Here is a 23,329-nt window from a genome sequence, read left to right as displayed (position 1 = left end):
ATTGCCACACACACAAAAAAATCTGACACAATCAAAGGCAAAAAGAGTGATTATTTGTGGATTGCCTTTTCACTATGTGGCTCACTTTTCCTCCCTCAATGCTTTTATATTGGGGCAATTCACTTGCCAAAAGGCAAGAGAAGTTCCTGGGGCGGGGGGGAGCCTTTCTCAAGTATCTTCTTTTATTCAACAATATTCAAAGTGAAATTCATTCACATGTGTATTTCAGTTAATCTAAGGCTTGAGAAAATACAGCATTCCTAAAGCTGACATATCTTGTTCACATAAAGCAATATCTGGACTCAAAAATGCTGACTCAATTCTACTACTGTGAAAGGCACATATGCATGCTTTGCAAATTAAAAATACATTAGAAATTAAAAAGCAACATGTGATACAATGTCAACAATATGTATGGCTCACAAAAAAAGCTCACCATTCATTCATCAGACAGCCTCCAATTTGGGTTAAAAGGACAGTTAACGAGGATTCTGGGAAGATTGAGTCTTCTCTAACAAAGGAAAGGTCATTTTAACATCTCCCAGCAACAAACTAATGACAGGGACGCTATAGATGTAGAGGACTCTGCTTGATGCTATCTAGTAGTCTTTGTTTTTGTTTTTTAAAATAACTTGTTTAAAATCATTCAGCAATAGAAAAATTTAAACTCTAACGTCTATTTTTAATTCTAACATTTAGATAAAGTACAGTGAAGGGAAATTCTTAAAGAACAGAAAAAACAAAAATTGACTTGGAAGGCAATCAAGAGTATGTGTGATCAATGTCAATTATGGAGATTCACAACCCATTTTTACAAAGGATATCAAGCACCACACAGGAAAATCTCTGATGCAGTTAAATACATTATCATTTTCAAACAGAGTAAGTGATACAAACATCTGTTAAATCTAAAATAAAGAGTCAAATGCTCATGAAAAGTTCTGTCAACAATATTTCTAAGAAGAAATGTAAGGATTTACAATGGCATTTCTTTAAAACATACTTAAATTTTTCTTTAAAATATTTGTACAAAAAGGCTTTAAATTATTTTTAGAGTCACTAACAACTCCTCTCATTCCTATTTTACTAAAATAATAAAATTTAAGAGATTTTATCTCTTGTGTTTGAATTATTTGTAGAGTAAAACAAATTTTTAATTTGATCAATCAACATATCTTTTTCTTAACATTTTTATGTCTCCCTTATTTTCTTAAACACTTCACTGTACCTGAGCAAATAAGACAGTACAAATATTTTACAATCTCACAATTTCTGGTTTTTATTTTATTCTGGCTGAACAGAACACATACAAAATAATTTAGTAAATATGTAAAATTACATAACTCAATGGGGGAAAAGATTAAATAATTATATTCTGTTTATCAATATATAAAGGACTTGTTCTAATATGGACTTGATCTTTAACTAGACAACTTGAACACCCTGACCTTAATAACCCCCAAAACTCCTGATCCAAAAGTATCACATCCTCAACATTCTCAAACTTTGGCATTAATATCAAGAAACAGTGGTGACTTTGGAATGACAGCTACATTGCAGAAGGCTTAAAAAAGACCCAATTAAATGACCTACTTTTAAACACAATAGAATCGATATGCATGCAGGAAAAGTACACCCCAGTGGAAAGTTCTTATTGCCTGCTTGATCAAAAACAAAACAAAACTTTTCCTTTTTAAGGGCCCCTTCCAGATCAGTCAGTGCCAGAAATCTACACAGGGGGAAAAAAATCCATCAAAATGAAACCCTAAAAGGGTTTACCCTTCACCATCTTATTTGCACTTCAAAAACCTGTAAGTCCTTCGGTTAAACCCCAGGGCTGAACCATTTCAATAATAAGAGAGGTGGCCAGCAGTGATTTATCTCCCATTTGGCCTCTGGACAGAGCTGTAATGTCTATGAAGCTTCCCTTCAGTGACTCGAACCCTCCCCCAAGTCTCAACCTTCATTTGCGCAGCTTTAGGTCTGCAATACCTTATAAACAATTTGTATGCCCCTTCCAATCAGATGCAAAAACGATCTGTAACTCAAGATTTGGGTACATTTTCCTGGCAATGCTTCACTGCTGAGTAATCAGAGTGTCGAAAATACCAGGTTAAATTTCAAGGTCTCTTTGCTACAAGTTGAAGAAGAAAAGAAACTTCCCTAACATATGTTGTGAGAACTTCTTAAATGTTTTCCAGTTTATACCTTCATATCCTTTACCTTTTGGGCCACATCAGGCAACTTCCTGCAGTGGTGTTCATCTAAATCCTTGCACTGTAAAATATCTTAACATAAAAAAGTGAAGATTTTACAGATCACAAACTTCTGGGTCAAAAAGACCTTAAAAACTCTGACTCAACTGATTTATTATACCCTTGTTATCAAATATGTGCTATAACTGTCATCACACATACAAAATTTTCCTCTAGTAAAATAAACACCAAACAATGTCAACAGTTATTTAAATTGAAATATAGGTCCCAGAAGTTATTAAATGTGAAACACAGTGAAAGAAATTACTCCTTAAAAAAGAAGGATATTTTGTCATGAGGCATGAATATTCTATTTCAAAATTATGTTTATATGCTTTCTAATATAAAAAGAGAATGAAAAATATACGCAGCCTTTTCCCTACCTGTTAACTGCTTTCTGTTTTTCTCATCGATTCTTAATAAATTCCATCTAAATGCCATATTCACAACTTGCACTAACTGATCCCACTCTAGCGATTACAGTTTCACTGAAAATTTTCAAGCTATTTCACTAGCTTCATAAATCAGAGTCCACAGACAAATATAATTGTATTTCATTTAAACCTAGTATCAGTGAAGAAAAGTTTAAAAGAATAAAATTAAATATATGGCTGAGTTAAACATACATGAAATACAAATTTTTGTCAAAAGTAAAAAGTATTTATGTTTTTAGATATATTTACCAATAAAATATTTCTTCCACTAAAAAATACATCACTAACATTCTTATATCTCACTAGCAAATATTTTCCATTTTTAGAGCTCCAAATACTGCAAATTCTTCAAAAACCAACCCTCACAGCAGATGACTTTATTGTGTCCCACTGGGTCAATGAACCTCAGATTTGTATTTGAGATAACATAAAAATTCAAACTGTTTATATAAACCAGGAAAACTAGCTGAAAAGAAAAACCCTAAGAGACATTAATTTTTATGTCACAGAAACAAACTTTGGCACTAATAACAATATTCAGGAAAACAAATTTCTTAACCTACTACATGACATTTTAAAATAAAGTTTTCCTCAGAGAATCAACAAACATAATTGATTCACCACAGAGGAAATATTCAATCTGCATTAAATATTTATTCAGTGCAATAGGTTATTAGGTCTATTTAGACCTCAAAGAAGAAATAGTTCCTGTCTGGTAGGAATCAGGTCTTGAGAGAATTGAATGGAGATGAGAAGCAGTTCCTTAAGTCATAACCCTATATTTAAAATGACAAAGCTAAAAATTGAAGATGTGCTATAAAATGTATATTACAACTTTGAAATCCAATACAAAGAAAGTGATACTTAAGACAGTATTAATTTTAACAAGGTCTGACAGGGTAAGCAACTTGAGTTTCTATTTGAATGTGCAAGGTTTGTAGTTACCAATTCTCCTACTCTGTATATACCTGTCATCTGGACCTGTTTCCTACCCATACAATGGGAGATAAAAGGTAATATGTTTCTAGTTTGAAAGTACTATAATGGTAATGGGGATGGGGAAGAGATCCCATTCACAACAGCAATAACAAAAACATACCCAGGAATCATTCTTAATGACATACATGTGATACCATCATTTCCTAAATTGTCTAACTTTATGTAGGTGATCTAAGTGAAAACTTACATACTCAAAAAAATATGCTGGGCTCCTTTAAGATAAATCTAATCACTGTAAAAATATCTTTCTGAAAAACATCATAAACAACACAGTTCCAATTAAAATATCAGCAGAATTTGGGGGGGTACATTATTAAAACATCCATAAATTCATAAGAAAGATAAAAGAAAAGATGGAAGAAAACTTTTTATAAAAGGTTATAAGAGGGGGTGAATCAAAATAAATGTTCAATCGTGTTACAAAGAAAGAGCTTTTGGAAATGTGGCAATCATGTTATTATATTCAGTGAACATATTTCAACTCTTGTCTAAGATGTTCTTTTGGTAGATTTCTCGAAACTTTCCTTCTGCCAGACATCATCTCACAAGTTTTCTGGTTTTCCTTCCTCCCTCTGCTGCTTCTCAATTTCCTCTGCATTCCTGTAATACCAGATCCAGCAAAGAAATGTTGGTGTTCACAGGATTTTGTCTGTGGTGGCCATTTTTCAAGGTGGCCCCAATGATTTTCACCTCCTGTGTAATGCCCTGCCACGTAGAGTCAAGCCTGACTTGTGTGATCAATAAAATATTGAACAAGTGACAGTGTGTGGTTCCCAAGGTCATAAAAAATGTTGCAGTTTCTGCCTTGGCTTCTTGGATCACTTGCTCTAAGAGAAGGCAGTCACCATACTTACTGTAAGGACACTCAAGCCACTTTATAGGGTCCTTTTGGATAAGAACTCAGGCCTCCTGCTGGGAGCCAGCACCAACTTGCCTATTGTGTTCTTTGCCTCTTCTCTGGCACCCTTCAATCACTTCTCTGCATTGCACTGCAAATATAATCATGTCAAGTCTTTGCTAAAGCCCTTCATGATTCTATATGGCTCTGAGGATAAAAATCAATATTGTAAATATCCCTGCCTATCTCTCTAGACTTAGCTTGCATTGCTTTCTTACTAAACACTGTGTTCCAGCAACACTGATCAACCTTTAAATACTTATGTTCCCTCTGCCTGTAATACCACACCCTTCTATCACTTACTTTTAGCTAGTTAAAAATCCTTCATTCTTTTTAAAATTCTTTTCTGTTGTATTTTTTCCATACCACTTACCCCCCTTATTTACTCTCCTCTACCTCCACCCAACTCCCCCCAGCAATCTCTATGCTGTTGTTTGTATACATGAGTCCTTTTTCTTTTCTGCTCCACACCGCCATCCTCTAACCCCCAGACCCCCAAACTGTCAGCCTGCTCCCTATCTATGAATCTGTCTCTATTTTGCTTGTTAGTTCAGTTTGTTCACTAGATTCCACATATGAGTGAAATCATATGATATTGGTCTTTCTCTGACTGGCTTATTAATAAGCATAATGTTCTCTGGGTCCATCCATGCTGTTGCAAAGGGTAAAAATTTCTTCTTTTTTACAGCCAATTCCATTGTGTAAATGTCCCATAGTTGTTTTATCCACTCATCTACTGATGGACACTTGGGCTGCTTTCAAATCTTGGCTATTGTAAGTAATACTGCAATGGACATAGGGGTGCTTATTTTCTCTCAAATTAGTGTTTTGGGTTTCTTTAGATTAATCCCCAGATATGGAATCACTGGGTCATAGGGCAGTTCCATTTTTAATTTTTTGAGGTACCTCCGTAGTGTCTTCCACAGTGGCTGCACCAATTTGTACTCCTGCCAACAGTGCAAAGGGGTTTCCCTTTCTCCACATCCCCTTCATTCTTTTTTTTTTAATTTGTTTTTTTATTGATTATGCAATTACAGTTGTTCTATTCCTCCCTTCATTCCCCTCCACCCTACCCCCTGTCCCCACCATTACCCCCCTTTAGTTTATGACCATGTGTCTCAAGTTCTTTAGATTCTATATTTCCCATACTATTCTTGCCCCCCCATCTATTTTCTATCTACTGTCTATGCTACTTATTTTCTGTACCTTCTCCTCCTCCTCCCTCTCCCGTGTTGCTAACCCTCCATGAGATCTTCATTTCTATGTTTCCACTCCTGATCTAGCTGTCCTTTTAGTTTGCTTTTGTTTTAGGTGTGGTCGTTAATAACTGTGAATTTTCTGTCCTTTCACTGTTCATCTTTTTTATCTTCTTTTTCTTAGGTAAGTCTCTTTAACATTTCATATAATAAGGGCTTGGTGATGATGAACTCCTTGAATTTGATCTTATCTGAGAAGCACTTTATCTGTCCTTCCATTCTAAATGAAAGTTTTGCTGGATAGAGCAATCTTGGTTGTAGGTCTTTGGATTTCATGACTTGGAATACCTCCTTCCAGCCCCTTCTTGCCTGTAAGGTCTCTTTTGAGAAATCCGCTGACAGTGTGATGGGAACTCCTTTGTAGGTGACTGTCCCCTTATCTCTTGCTGCTTCTAGGATTCTCTCCTTCATTTTAATCTTGGCTAATGTAATTATGATGTGCCTTGGTGTGTTTCTTCTTGGGTCCAACTTCTTTGGGACTCTCTGAGCTTCCTGGATTTCCTGGAAGTCTATTTCCTTTGCCAGATTGGGGAAGTTCTCCTTTATTATTTGTTCAAATAAGTTTTCCACTGGTGGCTGTGCCTTTCCCCCTTCTGGTACCCCTATAATTCGGATGTTGGAGTGTTTAAAGATGTCCTGGAGGTTCCTAAGACTCTCCTCATTTTTTTGAATTCTTGCTTCTTCACTCTTTTCTGTTTCGCCATTATTTGCTTTCTTCTGGTCTACTCCATTGATTTGAGTCCCAGTTTCCTTTTCATCGCTATTGGTTTCCTGCGCAATTCCATTCATTTCAATTAGTTTTGCCTTCATATGTTTCTCTAATTTGTGGCTATAATCAACCAGTTCTGTGAGGATCCTGATCACCAGTGTTTTAAACTGTGCGTTTGAGAGTTTTGCTATTTCTTCATTGCTTAGATTTATAGGCTCTGGGGCTTTGAGATCTTCTTGAGCCATTTTTGGTCTGTTCACACCCCTTAAGTACGAGGAGCGGAGCCTGGACTCCCAGGTCGCCGGTTTGTGACACTGTATGTGGGGGCGTGGTCAGAGCGGGGAAATGGCGACCCCCTCTGCTGTTTCCTGCTGCTGGGTGAGAAGCAGAACCTTAGGTGGTTCACCAGGGCAGGGCCAATTAGGTCGCTGGGTTATGACGCTGTATTTGGAGGCGGGGTCAGAGTGGGGAAATGGCAGTACCCTCCGGCGCTCTCTGCTGGGGCTGCTGGCTCTCATCCAATTGCCCACTCCTTCGCTTGTCTATCCACACCTGAATGCACGACCACAGTCAACCCGCAGCCCTGCTCCCTTGCTGTTTCCCCGCAGTCGCTTGCTGAGTTGCCCACAAGGTCCAACCCTGCGCCTGGATTCCGCATGCCTGAGTCCGTCTGACCGAGTTTTCCTGTGCTACCCCTTTCTGCCAGCTGCTGGTTTCGCCCCTTATCGGTCAGGCTGAAGAATTTGTTGTTAACAGAATTCTGAAAAGTTCAATTTTCTGTGTTCTGGCTGTGTTTTCTGTTGCTAATATTTAGTTGTCTCTACACTTGGTTGTGTGAGAAAGCACGACGTCTCCACCTATGCCTCCATCTTGGCGGAAGTCCCTCCCCTTCATTCTTTACATCTCAACTCAAGCACCACTTCCCTGATTCCCTCATCCCTTTGCTAAAAGCTCTCATAGAAACTTATTCATCTTCTTCCTTACAGTTCACTCACTTTTGAGCTATATAATTTGTGTTATTGATTGATTAATGTTTGCCTTTCCAATTAAATTCTGAGCTACATTAAGGTAGGGATTATGTTTTTCTGTTTTGCCTATTTTGAAATCATAGAACCTATTGTGATGTCTTCCTACCCAGTAGGCACTAAAATATATTATCTGAATAATTTTATAATTTAAAATGTAGGCTGGTACAAGAAGGAGAAGCTCCTTGGGGATAGTCCAAAACACTTTATATTATCTATAAGAATTAATATATGATAGTTGAGTCATTAAAAACTAAAAAGAAGAAATGATTCATTTAATAATATTGAAATAGTGGTCAATAATTTAAAAAGTAACAGCCAATTAAAACTTATATTAAACACTAGTAATAACTTCCAGAGAGAAAAATATTAAACATCTATATTTAAATACATTTACAAGCCCACCCACATCAAACCACATAAAAACTAAGAGGAAAAAGAATGAAAAATTTATTATACTGATAATTATCATGTATCAAGATTTATTATAGTATCACAGTGAGAAACTAGTTTTCTAATCCTAGAAATCTCAAAGAATAGACTGACAGATTTGATTGGTGAAAACATAAAACTTCTGTATATTTAACATCTAAAACAAATAAAAAGAAAAAATGATCAGCTAAGAAAAATGCTTCTAGCTAGTAAAAAAGTTAATGACTATTATGATTAAAATAAAGTAAAATATTAATTTATCCATCTCTGGGAACAACCTAATATGCCATAAACAGGAAAAGAATTAAGCACATTACAATAATATTAATAACCACTACCATTTAATGAGTACCTACCATGTACCTTACATACATGTTCCCACTTATCCCTTACAAATTCATCCACAGTAGAATGTTATGAAGTTATAAGAAGTATATTTTTGACATAGAATATATAAAAAAATACATGAATAAAAAATACATGAAATGTAAAATATGTTATAAAACCTTATAGTTTATTTGTTTTTTTACATAAAATAATATTTAACATGGTGACTATGCAGCATGATGATTATGGTTAATAATACTGTATTGTATATTTCAGAGTTTCTAAGAGTAAAGAAAAGTCCTCATCATAAGAAAAAAACACATTTTATAACTATGTATGGTAATGAATGTTACCTAGATTTATTGTGGTAACCATTTTGCAATATATATAACAAATATCAAATGATTAGGTTGTACACCTGAAACTAATATGTTATATGTCATTTAAACCTCAATTTAAAAAAACAAATTAGTCCCATTTCTATAAGGAAAAAACACATAAATAACCTGATAAGACAGCGAGATAAATCCAAACAGTGTGATATAAATCATAAAAACATTGGGTGATATGATTATAGTTTTTCTAATGCATGTTTTTCTTTATTTTTCTTTTCTTTTTTAAAGGTTTTTATTTATTTATTTTTAGTGAGAGGCAAAGGGAGGGAGAAACAGAGGAGGGAAAGAAACATACATCAATGTGTGGTTGCCTCTCATGTGCCCCCTACTGGGGACCTGGCCTGCAACCCAGTCAGGTGACTGGGTTGCCCTGATTGGTGACCCTTTGGTTCACAGGCCAGAACTCAGTCCACTGAGACACACCAGCCAGAGCTACTTGTTTTTATTTTCAATTTTCTACAATAAAAATTTACATACATTGCAAACTTAATTAAACCCCATATTCTTTTATTATCATCACCATCATTATTAGTATCTTAATTGACTTTGAATATTTGGTAGTTGTGAAACATAAAGTTCTCATCTGACAAGTAGCATATTACCTTTCCACATTGTAGGTTTATTGTAGATAAATGTACAGTGATAAATAGTTTATGCAGGTGCACATAGCAAAGACTACAAATAAATACAACTCACCTTTAATATGCCTACAGATATCATTTTTACTATTATAAACCAGTGAATTTTTAAACTTATTTATAATAGCTTGCTTATGTGGAATTTTGAAAAGTTTTTTGATAACAATATAGGAAGTAGTCAAAACTGACAACTCAATATGAAACACAAATTTCACAACTAGTGTTTGAAAACTTTCATTAATTATCTTCCTGTGCCTATTCAAACTTATCACCCATCATATTCCAATACAGAACCTATTCTTATCAATTTGATTTTATTGCTGGCTCACTACAAATAAGCCTACATCCATCTACATGCCTTTGTTCAAGCTGTCTGTCCACTCTTCACTTAACTTTTCAGTCAGTCCTAATCTATTTCTTACTTTGCTCTCATTTATCTTTATTATTTTAACCCCCACAATACCTAGCACAGTTCTAAGCGTACAGCTGGCATGTAAGACATTATGATATCACAAATACTTTCAAGGTAAAACCTACCAATATTGAATCAGCATGGAAACTTTGCTTCTGTGGGTACTTAGAATATTTTAATTTTAAGGATTAAAAAAATCCTTCCTTTTATTTTTTTGATTAGCTAATATATTCATCTGATTAAAATCTAGCAGTAAAAAAAATATGTTGTACAAAGTGTTTCTTTTTTTTTTTAAAGAATTTATTTATTTATTTTTAGAGGGGAAGGAAAGGAGAGAGGGAGAGAAATATCAATGTATGGTTGCCTCTCATGCATCCCCTGCTGGGAACTGGCCTGCAACCCAGGCATGTACCCTGACTGGGAATTAAACCATGATCCTTTGGTTCCCAGGCCCACACTCAATCCACTGAGCTACGCCAGCCAAGGCAAAGTGTTCCTTCAACTCTTGTCCCACAGTCTCCTGTCACAGGAAAGCACTTTTATCAGTTTTAAATATGTGTGTATACACATACACACATATGCACATATATACATATATGTGTATACGTGTGTATATATATCCACATACACACACTTAAGATTTTTTTGAATGCATATATGAGTAAAGACAAATCAAACATATTCACTCTTTTGGACATTGCTATTTTAAGTTTAAAAAATATTTTGGAAAGCTCTCCATATAAGCACATAAAAATCTTCCTCATTCTCTTCTGCAGTTTCAGAAAATTCCCTGGTATGTATATAGCATGATTATTTTAAACTAGTCCCTTAGAGCCACAAAATTAATTTCCAATTTTTGTTATTACTCAAGATACTGTAATAATTAACACTGCATTGATTAATACACACTAATTTAGCACTTGTCAGTTAAATGCCTAAAAAGTGAAATTGCTGGGTGAAAGGATATATGCAGGTTTAATTTTGTTAAATATTGCCAAACTGCACTGTTTTTTCTTTTAGCAGACACAAAGCAGTCTTCATTTCATCCACACATTAGAAACATTTAAAATTACAATTTAGCTCCTCTAAGGTCTACACTGAGTGGTAAAATGCCAAAAGCACAGAAAACTGGATTGGAGGGAATTCTGGTTATGAGGCACTAGGTAAGAACTGGACTAAGGGTTGAACCAATTTATACTCCCATGAGAACTTTATGTAACCCCACACCTTCAACAATATAGAATATTACCTATTTTCGAATTTTTGTCAATCTGACAGATTAACAATTATATCTCAGTGTAGTTTTCATTATGAATGAAAGAGTATCTTTTCAAATGTTTAAAAGTTCTTGAATTTCAGCCCTGACTGATAAGCTGAGTTGGTTGAGCATCGTCCCACAAAACGGAAGGTTGCTGGTTTAATTCCCGATCAGGGCAGTTGCCTGGTTTGCAGGCTGATCCCCAGCTAGGTGTGTGTGTAGAGGCAACCCAATCAATGTTTCTTTCACACATCGATGTTTCCTTCCCTTTCTTTCTCCATCTCTTTCCCTCTCTCTAAAAATAAATAAATAAAATCTTTTTTAAAAAGGCCTTGAATTTTATTCTCTGAAATGTCTAGTCTTTATCCACTTTCTATGTGGTTGTTGGTTTTATACTTGACTTGTAGAGAAGCTCTTTATGTATTAAGGAATTTTTTCCTTTGTGTATGATATGAGTTGCAACATTTTCCCTAGTTTGCCACTTTGCCTTTTGGCTTTGCTTATGGTGTTAGTTATTTTCCCATGCAGTTTCAATTTTCATATAATCATATTTATCAAATTTTTAAATGTCAAGCAGTTGCATCAAACACAGAACACACTTTACTTGTTTAAATAATCTACGTAAACCAGTGTTATAGTTTCCAGAGGCACTAAGAAAGCAAAGAAGTGGAATAGAAGGGGAGAGAGGTAAGAAAAGCAAATCTCTCTAAATAAACAGAACCCCAAAATACTTTTTTTCAGTTTTAAAAAGGGATTTTACAAACAAAATTGAAACAGAGGCATAGATAAATGGAACAGACTGACAGCTGTCAGAAGGAGGGGGGTTAGCCAAAGAACATATATGCATAACCTATGGAAACCGACAACAGAGTGGTGACGGCCAGAGGAAGGGAAGGGAAGGGAAGGGAAGGGGTGAGGGCGAGGTGGAGATGGGCAAAGGTAGGGAAAATGAGGACATCTGTAATAGTGTCAGAAATAAAAGAAAAAAGGATTCTAAAGGTTTTTCAGTTTACTGATCATTTTGTAAGTGGAACAAAATAGATATTTCCACCCTACCCTACCCACTCTAGCTTTTGCAAAGGACAAAAACACACATATACACCCCCACCCCCACACACACCAAATAAGGAGAAGACTGGAGAAGGAGAATGGATAAGGTGAGTCTGAAATAGTCAGCAGAAGCCTGGGATGCAGTTTTTATTTAGTAGCTTCTAATCCTAGAAGAAATATAAATAACATCTTTTCAGCCATTCTTTTTCTAAATTTTGGACTTTAAATTAGTGGAAGAGCTGCATACATCTGGTAGAGGGAAGAGGACCCGGGACAAAAAAAAAAAAGCAAATATGATCTTTTCCCAGCAAGGATATTAATGAATTTTCCACCTCTATACCCCAAATTCCCATTACCAACCCTTCCCCCACATTCTACAGATGTTCTACTTCTTTAGTCATTGCCTGAAAAACATGGGATCCAATCAGTTGTTTATTATTGTCTTTGCTGATGACTCCTACATCTATATGATTGGCTATAAAGTCTTTTCTGAGTACCTGCTGTCTCCTGGACCTCAATAAGTCAACTCAACATGTCCAAAAATATGTCCATTACAAAACTCATTATTCTTATAGTAAAAGCTATCTCTATTTCCTGATTTCATTATTTTCACTGATTCACTTAGAAAATAATGTGAAATGTGGTAGGAAGGATGATAAAGGCAGTCCTAAATCTCAAAGAGATCCCAGTCTAGAGGTGAAGACAGATCTACAAATGTGTGAATATTCACTTAAAGTAGAAACAAAGTACTATAAAAGCACAGAGAATGTAGTGATTCTGTTTGGAGAAATAAAGAAAATATCAGACAAGAGAAGACATATCTGTTAAAGCTATATCAAACAGAATTAGGAGGACATCACAGCAATAGAACAGAATGATAAAAGCATAGTGTATCTTTAGATATACTGAGCTCACTGTTGGGGGTGGGAAACTGAGTTGCAAAAGAATAGAAAAGTAGATTGGGGCCAGTCTCTAAAGGATCTGATACGTCACATAAAAAAATTAAATTTAATCCTCAAAGCAAGAGAAAGCCAATGGAAGTTTTAAAAAAATGAATTAACAATCAGATTTTGAAAAAATGGAAGGTAACTCTGAGAATACTATGAAAATTGAATTAGATGCCAGATCAAAGCTTTCTGTAAGAGTCTAGGAAGAGGTGATGGGATTGCACATCACCGGGGGTGAAAGAAACAGAGAAGAGAAGCCCTTTTGATAAGTATTTAGAAATGGAGGACTCCAGCTCAGGAGTAGGTACTGAACAAACAGACCGTGAAGGTGGATGGCTGCCACACAGATTGTTGATATCAGTAGTGGTGAGGTTACCTAGGAATTGCCTTTGTAGAGAAAGGATGTGGAATAAGAGGGCTGATCAAGCAGAGAAGCCTGAGAAGCACTGTCACTGGAAAGTCAAGCAAAGGAAGAGGAAAACCCAGCAAAACAGATGGAGAAGGAGCAGTAGAAGCAGGAAGGAAACCAGAAACTAATGGGCTTATGAAAGTCAAGAGACAATAGAGTTTGGAGGAATGTGAGGTGGTCAACATTTTCAACAGGTAAGAGAGGTCAAATAGGATCAAAAATGAAAATGTGTCATGGTATGTAGCAATTACTCTTTCAAGAAGTGTGGTGAACTAGGGTGGCAAAAAGTTGGTAGCTATAGGAAAAGAGTAATTAATTAGAAGGAGGGATGCTTATAGGATAAGGTTCTTACCTTGAAGCAACGGGATGGTACAGAGGAGTAGAGATGATTAACTGAATAAGGTCCTAGAAGGGGTAAGAAGGGAGGGAGGGAAAGGATGGAAGCCATACATGGATGGCAGAATTACATGGCAGGATGCTGGATGATATAGCAGAGATGCTTTTCAGCCTTAGAAATTTGCCTCCACACTTTGTTTATGTGGGGAAGAAATAAACTTCCAAGTTGCTGTTTGGTGATTTGTGTCATTTGCAGACAACTGTAATCCTAACTGATACAGGAGAGAAGGGTGTTGAGAAAATAAGCAAGCACCTCTCTGAAATATCACAGAATGTTCAGAAGACAAGACCAATCTGGCATTACTAGACTACCACTAGTGAAGGATGGAGTAGTAGGAAAGGAAGATGAAAATGTAGGCCTAAGTGTAAGGAGTTCAGACTGGATCCTGTAGATAAAAAATAGCCACACAAAAAGATATTAAGCAAAGGAATGACATGTTCCCATTTCAGCTTTGAATAGATTCCTCTAGTGGCAGGCTGGAAATGGATCATTAGCAATTGGTGTCTAATGACATGGGCAGGTAATTCATGATGAAGCCTAGGTTTCTACTGTGCATTGCTTTTCTCTCCCTCTACTGTTAGTACTTCAATTCAAGCATGCCATTACCTCATGCATTCATTCAACAAATATTTACTGAGTGCCTCTTCTGTGCTAGGTCCTGCAGATACAATGGTGTACAAGATAGAAATGGTCTTTGCCCTCAAAGATCTTAGTTAGGGATACCAGTGCTGAAAGTTTCATATACATCTCTTTTAATCCTCGGAACACCCTATAATATAAGTATTATTATTATCCTGATATTTCAGGTGAGGTAATCCAGTCTTAAGAAGTTTAATAATTTCCCTCCCAGCACCAGGGTGGCAGCTTGAAAGGCACTAGTGGTACACAGGGAGAAACTGAAGTGTCTGGCATCAAGGAGAACAGAGGCCATTGTCCCTTTGCTAAACCCTCCCCGCACAGAGCCGGTAAACTGCTGTCATATTTGAGATTCCAACAACTTGGCTAGCACTGTTTGACCCATTTTAGAGATCTACAGAGGCTCTGCCCCACCCAATTTATGGCTCCAGCAAACTGCTTTTCCATAAGAATGGCTGGTCTTGGCTCCTAAATCCCATCAAACAAGCAATAGGTGGCTTCAGTGAGCCATTGAGGCTGCCAAATTAAATTCACAGTTTGGCTAGACCTGGGAATCTCCAAGCCCAGCACAAGTAGCAGCCATCTTAGATCGCTTTACAGCTCAGGCAGGGTGCCCCAGGCAAAACAAAGGTGGGGGCTGACCTTGTCCTGCAACACATGGGAAACCCAAGGGACAGCACACCTAGTGGACAGCCACAGGCCGTGTCAGAACACCACCACCTGGCCACTGCACAGCTGATCCTCCAAGGAGGGTGGAGGTTGGTGGTCAGTGGTCAGTGCCAGTCCTTGTAGCTGGCTGGTCTAGGTAAAACCTTCACATTGATCTGCCAACAGAAACCAAGTCTCAACTAGAAGAGGAGTGTGTACTGAATGCACATGAAGGGTGTACCTCTAGTACCCACACTGGGGGATAGTGTAGGCTGTGCCACTAGACCCTACAGGACACCTACTACATTAGGCAACTCTACCAAGGCACAGAGTCAAAACAGCTCTACCTAATACATCAAAACAAACACAGGGAGGCTGCCAAAATGAAGAGACAATGAAACATGGCCTGAAGGAACAGATCAAAACTCCAGAAAAAGAGCTAAATGAAATGGAGTTAAGCAATGTATCAGATGCAGAGTTCAAAACATTGTTTATAAGGATGCTCATGTAACTTAGTGAGGACCTAGGCAGCATAAAAAAGACCTAGTCAGAAATAAAGGGTACACTAATTGAAATAAAGAACAATTTACAGAGAAACTACAGTAGAGTTGAGGAAGCCAAGAATAGAATCAATGATATGGATTATAAGCAAATAAAAAAAATGAAGAACTACAAGAAGAAAAAAGCATGCAAAAAATGAGGATAGTATAAACAGCCTCTGGGACAAAAAAGAAGTTTAATAATTTGCTCATGGTTACATGGATAGCTAGCTAATAAGTGGTGGTGCCAGGAATCAGACACAGAACCATCTTACTTCAAAGCATGTTTTTAATCAATTGATTAATCACTATGTTATGTCTCATGCAATTGCATACAATACATATGAATACAAGTACAGTGATTTGGATTATTGCAGCTTCCTAACTGGACATTCTTCCTACATTCAGTATGTTCCAGACAGTTTTTCTAAAATGCAAGTTGAGGTAGATGGTGGCACTTTCCAGATTAAGGGCACTCTGAGAAGGAAGATGAGGTTTTGAATGGACAGTGATACATTCAAGTCTTAGATATATTGATTTTGAGATGGCTGTGACATATCCAAATGGATATATCCAGCAGTAATTTCATAGATGAATCTGAAATTGAGGGGGAAGCAGGGTTGGGGATAAAAGCGCTTGGCATCATTAGCTGAAATCAAGGCAACTACGAAGACTCTTCAGGGGCTTCTGGGAAAGAAAGGAGCAACCTGCTGAGAAAAGGGCAGTGGGTACAGGCCTGAAGAGAATGGAGATTTGGAATAACTGATCAGAGGAAAAGGAAAGGGAATCAGCCAAGGGCAGTCAAAGATACAATTAAGTTTTATTTAGGGTTAGGGTCAACAAATTTATAGTGATATCAATCTGTTTGGTTGAGAAATATTCCACAGTAGCAATCATTAACTCAAAAATAAAAAAAACTTGCCAAAATTTTATTTTACTAGTTCTTTTCTTCCAGTCTGATTAAAGTAAGGCCTTACCTGTGAATTCCCAAAGCATCCTGAATTTACCTTTGACCTGTGATGAACACTTGACCTACCAGGTTCTACTTAAGTCCATCTGCCTTTGGACTTTGAAATCCTCAAAAACTCCTTTGAGATTTTGAAAACCTCTTTTTAAAATCATTTTTATTTCCAGCAAACTGTACAGCACTATTTGTACACTTGTTCTATCTCCAGGTTAAACTGTAAGACTGAGGGGCAGAAGCTGTGACTACAGTTTTGCAGAAGTATCATTTCAGTTCAATGTCTACGTACAGTATGTTCTCATTAAACATTCCTGGGTTTGGACTGACTTTAATATGTAAGCTAAAATGTAGAGATTAACCAACCATCTAATACTATTAAGTGGTAATTTTTTTAAGCTTTCAGACTTGGAACAAACATGACCTCTTCTTAACCTTTCATTCTGTTCTTCATTAACAGGAAATTAGGGCAACACCACTGTTGTATATGCCATTGTGTCTGTGGAGTTTGGGCCTTACTGGCAGCTCTATGAATTCTGTGATTATGGATGAGCTACTAAAGCATTTCTGGGCCTTCTGAGTCCCTGTTAGTAAAACTCAAGTGATTGGACATGATGATTGCTGATGTCCCTAATCACTCTAAAATCCAAAGTGTCTATGACCTCTGGAAGGCCTTTAACCTACACCTGAGAAATACTGCCTCATAAAGAGCAATTAAAACATGGGCTCCATATTTCATTACTGGAATATGGCAAATAAATCCTCTCTCTATAAAACTGAGTTAATCTACAAAGCATATATCACTTCAAAAATGATGATATGGATACTTTATATTTAATTATGGCTTTGACTGCTGATTAAAGCATATTATCAGATGCAAGTTTGTTTTTCCATGGAAGGCTTACCCAAAAAGCAAGTGAAAGGGCACCACAGTTCACTATGGTAGTAAAAAGAGCAGAAAGCTGGAAGAATATGAAACATCACCTTGTATCTCATATGTACCTTGGTAACACTTCCCTTTTTATTTCAGATGAGCAATCAAAGAGTGTAAGCAACTTACTCAAGATTACAGAAGTATGAAGTAGCAGGGCCGGTACTAGAATCCAAGGCTCCCAGTCATAAACTTCTGTTGTTTTAAAACAACCAAATTGGTCAAAAATCTCCTGAAAGACAAAAACAGATGAAGGTGAAATGCCAGTTGGTTGACTTTAAACAGAAACTCTACTTTGTCCTTTCCAGGTTCAATAATAAACAATTCTAGTGATTGTTGTAAAAGGCTGGCAGATGAAACATTCTGACTCCTAAACTAAAATATTTGTATTTTTGCACCACAATTAGTAAATTAATTGTAAAAATTAAGTGAGTGGAAAACAAGGAGAATTAGCAAACCCAGGCAACAATTTTCCTTCACTCTTTTGCAAGACAGACTAAAAAAAACCCACAAAATCCCTGTGGCTCCCTTCATTAGAGCCAGGGTGGTGAGTCCCATTGTAAACTCCACTTATAAAGGCTCATGGCTACCTGCAGAGCCTAGGGGTACCAATCACTAGCGAAGACTCCAGATGACCAAAGGAAGCCATGAAGGTCTGGCAAAGCTAGTAAACAAAAGGCAGCATTCCAAATGAATGCCACTGCTAGTATTTGCATTGTAAAATGCCTGGATTTCAGAATCCTAAAGCAGATTAGCTGAAGGCAACAAAAAAATCAAATAAGAAACAAAGAACTTATTTTGACACATTAAGAAATTATCTTCATTAGATCATCAGGTACTTCAGTATAATTATTTTTTTTTTAAATCCACCTAAGTTGTGTTTGAAGAAATGAGGCCTTAAGAGAACAGGGACCTAAAAATGGTTCTTGAATACAATGTGTTCATGACCAAAATTCATGAACCAGCCTTCTCCCTTTTAATCTTCTTGACATTTTAAAGGCCTGTAATGACTTTAAAATTTGCTACACACATCATTTCAATTTTACCACTCTGAGCATTAGTGCTATTTTAAATACCAACAAGAAAAACTCAGATCTCTCCAACTGTAAATGATTTTTCTTCCATATTGTTGCATCATTTACAAAGAAAATAAGTAACACTTTTGGGCATGAATTGCCAAAATGAAAAAAAGCAAAGCATTAGGTTTTGGCACAATTTCCATCAGTTCACATGCCTGTTTTGCTTTTCTTGCAAAGTTTAAATTCATATACAACTTAGATGCTTAAATTTGAAAATGTGGAAGAAAAACCTTTATTTTCAAGATGATAAGACTGACATTTGTTGTTTTTTTTTGTTTTGTTTTCTTTTTGAGGGGCAGGGAGGTTAGGGAATTATGTTCAGTAAATTTAGTAACTTCCAATATCGTTGATCAGTTTTATTCACTAAAGTATCCATATTGCTAGGCCGAATAATACTGATACAAAATATAAATAATTATTTATTAAAGGTCCTGTAAGAAGACATGGGCACTGACATATGTAATATTTGACCACATGACCTTCCAACATTCCAGGTGTATACACCATCCATCATTCTAAAATTTTACAAATGTATTTGAGACCCCCTTATCAGGAGCAGATAAGCAGATAGACAAAAATGGCTCTGATAAATAGTCTTAAAAGCCTAAAGCCAAAACTGAGGTATTATATAACAATAAAACCATTTCCTATAATTTCTACATTTTGAAAATTAATTTCTCTTCATGTCTACTCAATTTTGTTGATTATAATAATCACCGCTCACCAAGAATAGAAGTACTTTAGCTCCCATACATTGTTTTGTCGAATCCTAACAGGGCCATCATGGGGCTAATGTCACCTGGGGCCTTCAAACCAGGCAATAACTTTGACTTCATTTACACTCAAGTGGAAAAACACTGGAAAACCTCAATTAGTATGAACTCTGAAAAACTTTTTAGCTTTACAGTTCCTCTAGGTTTAAAAGGATATAATGATAAAATTATAATAAGGTTTAAATTTTTAAAAATATTTACTTAAAAAATATAACTCAGTCTTCCTTGTTTGACAGAGGAAAAAGTAAATATGGAGATAAGGGGACATGTGGCTGAGCGACATTTCAAGTTGGTTGCAGAAGAGCAACACCCCCCTCTCCACCCCCAACCACCACCCAAAAAAACTCTCAACTGAAGAAACCCTCCTCAGTGCCATGACCTCTCTGGCCTTTTCAGTTTTGTCACATAGAAAGTGGCAGAAATATGCCCTATCAAGTCAGTAGCAGTGTATTTTCTTAGATAGCTCCATATTTGCTGAGTTCACTGGTGAAGTGTCTCCTCTCATTGTCTCATCCACTCCACCCTCTCTCTTTGATAGCCCAGAGGCAGGACCAAGAATGGCCTGGCCTTTGCTGCTCCAATGAAAACAGGCAGTGTTTTGACTCTGAATCAAATCATGCTCTAGTACTTTACAATCATGTGGCTTGAGGCTGATTATCTCTAAAATGGGAATAATATCTCCTGCATTATAGAGTTATAGAAAAGGTAATGGCATATATTAGGCACACAATAAGTTTTATAGTCTTCTTTATACAAATTCTTAACCTCAGGAAAAATAATGCCCTTATACTTTATAGAGTTCTTTCATGCAAATTATCTTAGTTAATCTTTATAAGATTACTACATTCACAAGTAGCCAACTACTCAAATGCATTTCTCTGACTCCACAACCAATATTTTTTTCTATCGTGCTGCTATGTGAGGGGTTGTGGTGATGGGGACCACATTGTATTCCTATTGCATAAGCTTCTGTGGGTGGCAGTAGGGAGCAAGGGAGCTGGCAAGGATCTCAGAAGCATGCAAAGGAAGCAAAGAAAAAACAGATATACAATCAAATGAACCCATACCACTTAGTAGGTCAACTGCCAGAAGGATAAGCTGCCCTTGGGGTTCATCAGTTAGGTTACCTTTCATGGATCAAAACAAGTCAATGAGAATAAAAATGAAACAATTATAATGTCTTAGGGTGTAGTTCTTTATAGGAATGTGATCATTTTAGGTCAAAGAAAAACTTACGAAAATAACAGACTGAAAAAATATTGTATTTCTCTAAGGTTGAGAAAGTTTTCCTAACTGTCATTACATACAACCAGAATTTAAATTAAACAAAATTTTCTAAATAACACCTTATGGCTATACCAGCAGGTTTGATACACTTCATTTAATCCTCACAGTAACATTCTGAGATACATACTGTATTCATTAGATGAGCACACAGACTCCAGAAGATTGAGTGACTTGATTGACAAAATTTGCAGTGCTGAGGTTCAAACCTATATGCTTTAAACCCTGTATGTTGTGTTCTTCAAGCTAAGTTATACTATGTTCTCTAGAAAAGAGTATGTGAAATGGTCCAAACTATAATCCTAATTTTATTTAAAACTCAAGAGATAACTAAGGATTATTAGGTTGGTTAAACATGAGTTAACTTATATAAAAAATTGTAAAAATCCCTAAATAGAGATTTCTGAGATTAGAATGACATCCAAAAAGAATGGGCTGAAAACAATTTTTTTAAATCCTCACCCAAAGATATGTTTTTTATTGATTTGAGACAGAGAGGGAGAGAGACAGAAAAAGAGTGAAACATCAATGTGAGAAACATTGATGGTTTCCTCCCGTATAGTCCTGGACCAGGTATGGAATCTGCAACCTAGGTATATGCCCTGACTAGGAATCTGCAACCTTTTGGTGTATGGGATGACATTCCAATCAACTGCACCCAGCCAGGGCTGATTTGAAAAACAATTTTTAAATCATTTCTGGTCTATTATATAAATCAAACTAAAAGAAATGGGAATTTCTACCTCACTTTTATATGATTCTACAGAATTAAATAATTGACTTTAGTATTGCATTTTTTAAACTTTAAATTTTCTAATATGACAGATTTAAAACTTAACACAGAATAACAAAGTTTCATCCAGAAATAAGATATTTATTCTCTGTTATAACCTTTCATTCTATTACCAACCCTGGGAAAATTTTTGTTGAGAAGAAAAATTTAAGGAACCTCCAAATGAAGCTAGGTCTGAGGCCCACTGGCATGAATTGGAAGACAAATTGCTCTTTATTGTTTGATAAAAAATGAAGAAACCAAAGGGAATCCTATGAAGAAACAGCATGGAGAAACAGCAGTCACAGCTATGGATGGTGACAATCTATAGTTGAGTGAGGTGGAGCGGGTCAGTCCTGCTTACTTGTGTGCCCAGAGAGGCCCTGAAAGTCATTTTGCTGGTCAGATGGTGATGATGGAAGTGGTGGAAGGTGCTGAATGATAAATCAAGAGTCATAGTGAAGAAGAATAGAAGGGGTGTTCCCATTTGTTTCAGCAACTGCTGCAACATTTGCTGTATTTGACCCCAATGTAACAAATTAGAAAACCTAGTTGCAATTACTACTGATTTTTCCTGATAAAACTACTGTGGATACTAAGACACCTCTTCAGTTTAGAATCACTGAGATTGGTGTTTTGCACAAAGTCTAGTTCAAGAGATGGATCAGGGTTACCTGAAGAACGTGTTTACTGTGTCAATTCCTTATTCTCTCAAAGGTTTATGAGTCACTGGTTCTAAGGACTCAGGAATCTGCGTTTTGAATAACAGAAACAATTGCCAGTTTTAGCAACCCTAATCCCAAATGACTTTATGACATTAGAGTTTGAAAACCATTTATTTGGACTAAAAAGAAGAGAAGAGATTGAAACTGTATATGATTATTAAACAGGTAACTTGTTTGTAATAATTAACCAAACATTAAAAAGTAGAGGAAAAAACTTCAAAGTCTGATTTTAGGACTAGATACTTGTCTACTTAGTGCTTCAATCTCCTCCTTTGGAAAATAGTTTGTAAACAAACCAATAATGGTACCTACTAATCTCATTGCCAAGGAGGCCCTTAAGAACACAAGAGAGTTAGGAAAGGACATTTTGCCATGACAATAGCCACTTGCTCCCGAGATAAGCATTACATCTACCTTCCACCAAATTCTGGATGCCCATGGCCTTTGACCTTTACCTGTTCCTTTCAGGCTGGCCCTATGGAGAACCCGGAGCTTTAAAAAAGAATTAAACATTGTTTATCAAGTCTAGGTTTTGACTGTAAAACCTTAGAAAAAATCAATTATTTGGAGCATTAAAAACAAACATAAGAATTCCAACACCTTCATAAGAAATACTGTTCTCATAAAAATACCTGGCATGACACTTTGCTTAAAATGCAAAGAAAAAACCCAATTCCTCTAGGTTTTGTATTCTACTTTTCCCCTCAAAAATGGCCTCTAATCAAGTTTTAACTAATGATAATTGGACTCAGTGATATACGAAGGGTCTGTTTCTTCACATTCATATTGTGGAATACTCAACTATGTAATGAGAGCCATCTAGTCTGTAAAGTTCTGAGGTAAAGGTGGTTGCAAATGATACTCCTATTTCATGGAAAAGTTGGACAAACAATTGCAATATTGTTAAATACCAATTATTAAAGTTTTTTATTAGAGAATGGATGCTAGAAGGAAGGGGGGTTCTGAGAAGTCTGCAGAGATTAAGTCTGATGACTGGCAGTATCCTGGTGGTTACTCAGTGGTGTACTGTTGCCTGAAACATGCTACTCTGGGTTGCCAAAGTCAGTGCATGCCATAAATGGAAACAAAAAATTTGTCACATAGAGTTCATGCAAACAAATAAGTATAATATGACTCTAT

The 23,329-nt window shown here is 36.3% G+C and overlaps 1 protein-coding gene across 2 annotated transcripts in view; it reads right to left on the bottom strand.

Moving 5' to 3' along the window:
* Positions 1–23,329, bottom strand: part of GREB1L (GREB1 like retinoic acid receptor coactivator) — a 272,153-nt gene that overhangs the window by 138,929 nt on the left and 109,895 nt on the right. For both annotated transcript variants that reach the window (XM_053664384.1, XM_053664385.1), the window contains exon 2: positions 17,686–17,788. The gene's annotated coding sequence lies outside the window, so the exon portion shown is untranslated. The remainder of the gene's footprint in view (positions 1–17,685; positions 17,789–23,329) is intronic.

This window comes from Artibeus jamaicensis, unplaced genomic scaffold (assembly GCF_021234435.1).
Source record: "Artibeus jamaicensis isolate MK-2021 breed Jamaican fruit bat unplaced genomic scaffold, CSHL_Jam_final contig_354, whole genome shotgun sequence".
Lineage (NCBI taxonomy): Eukaryota > Metazoa > Chordata > Mammalia > Chiroptera > Phyllostomidae > Artibeus > Artibeus jamaicensis.
Note: the sequence above shows the minus strand (reverse complement) of the source record. Positions and strands in the feature narration are given on the sequence as shown.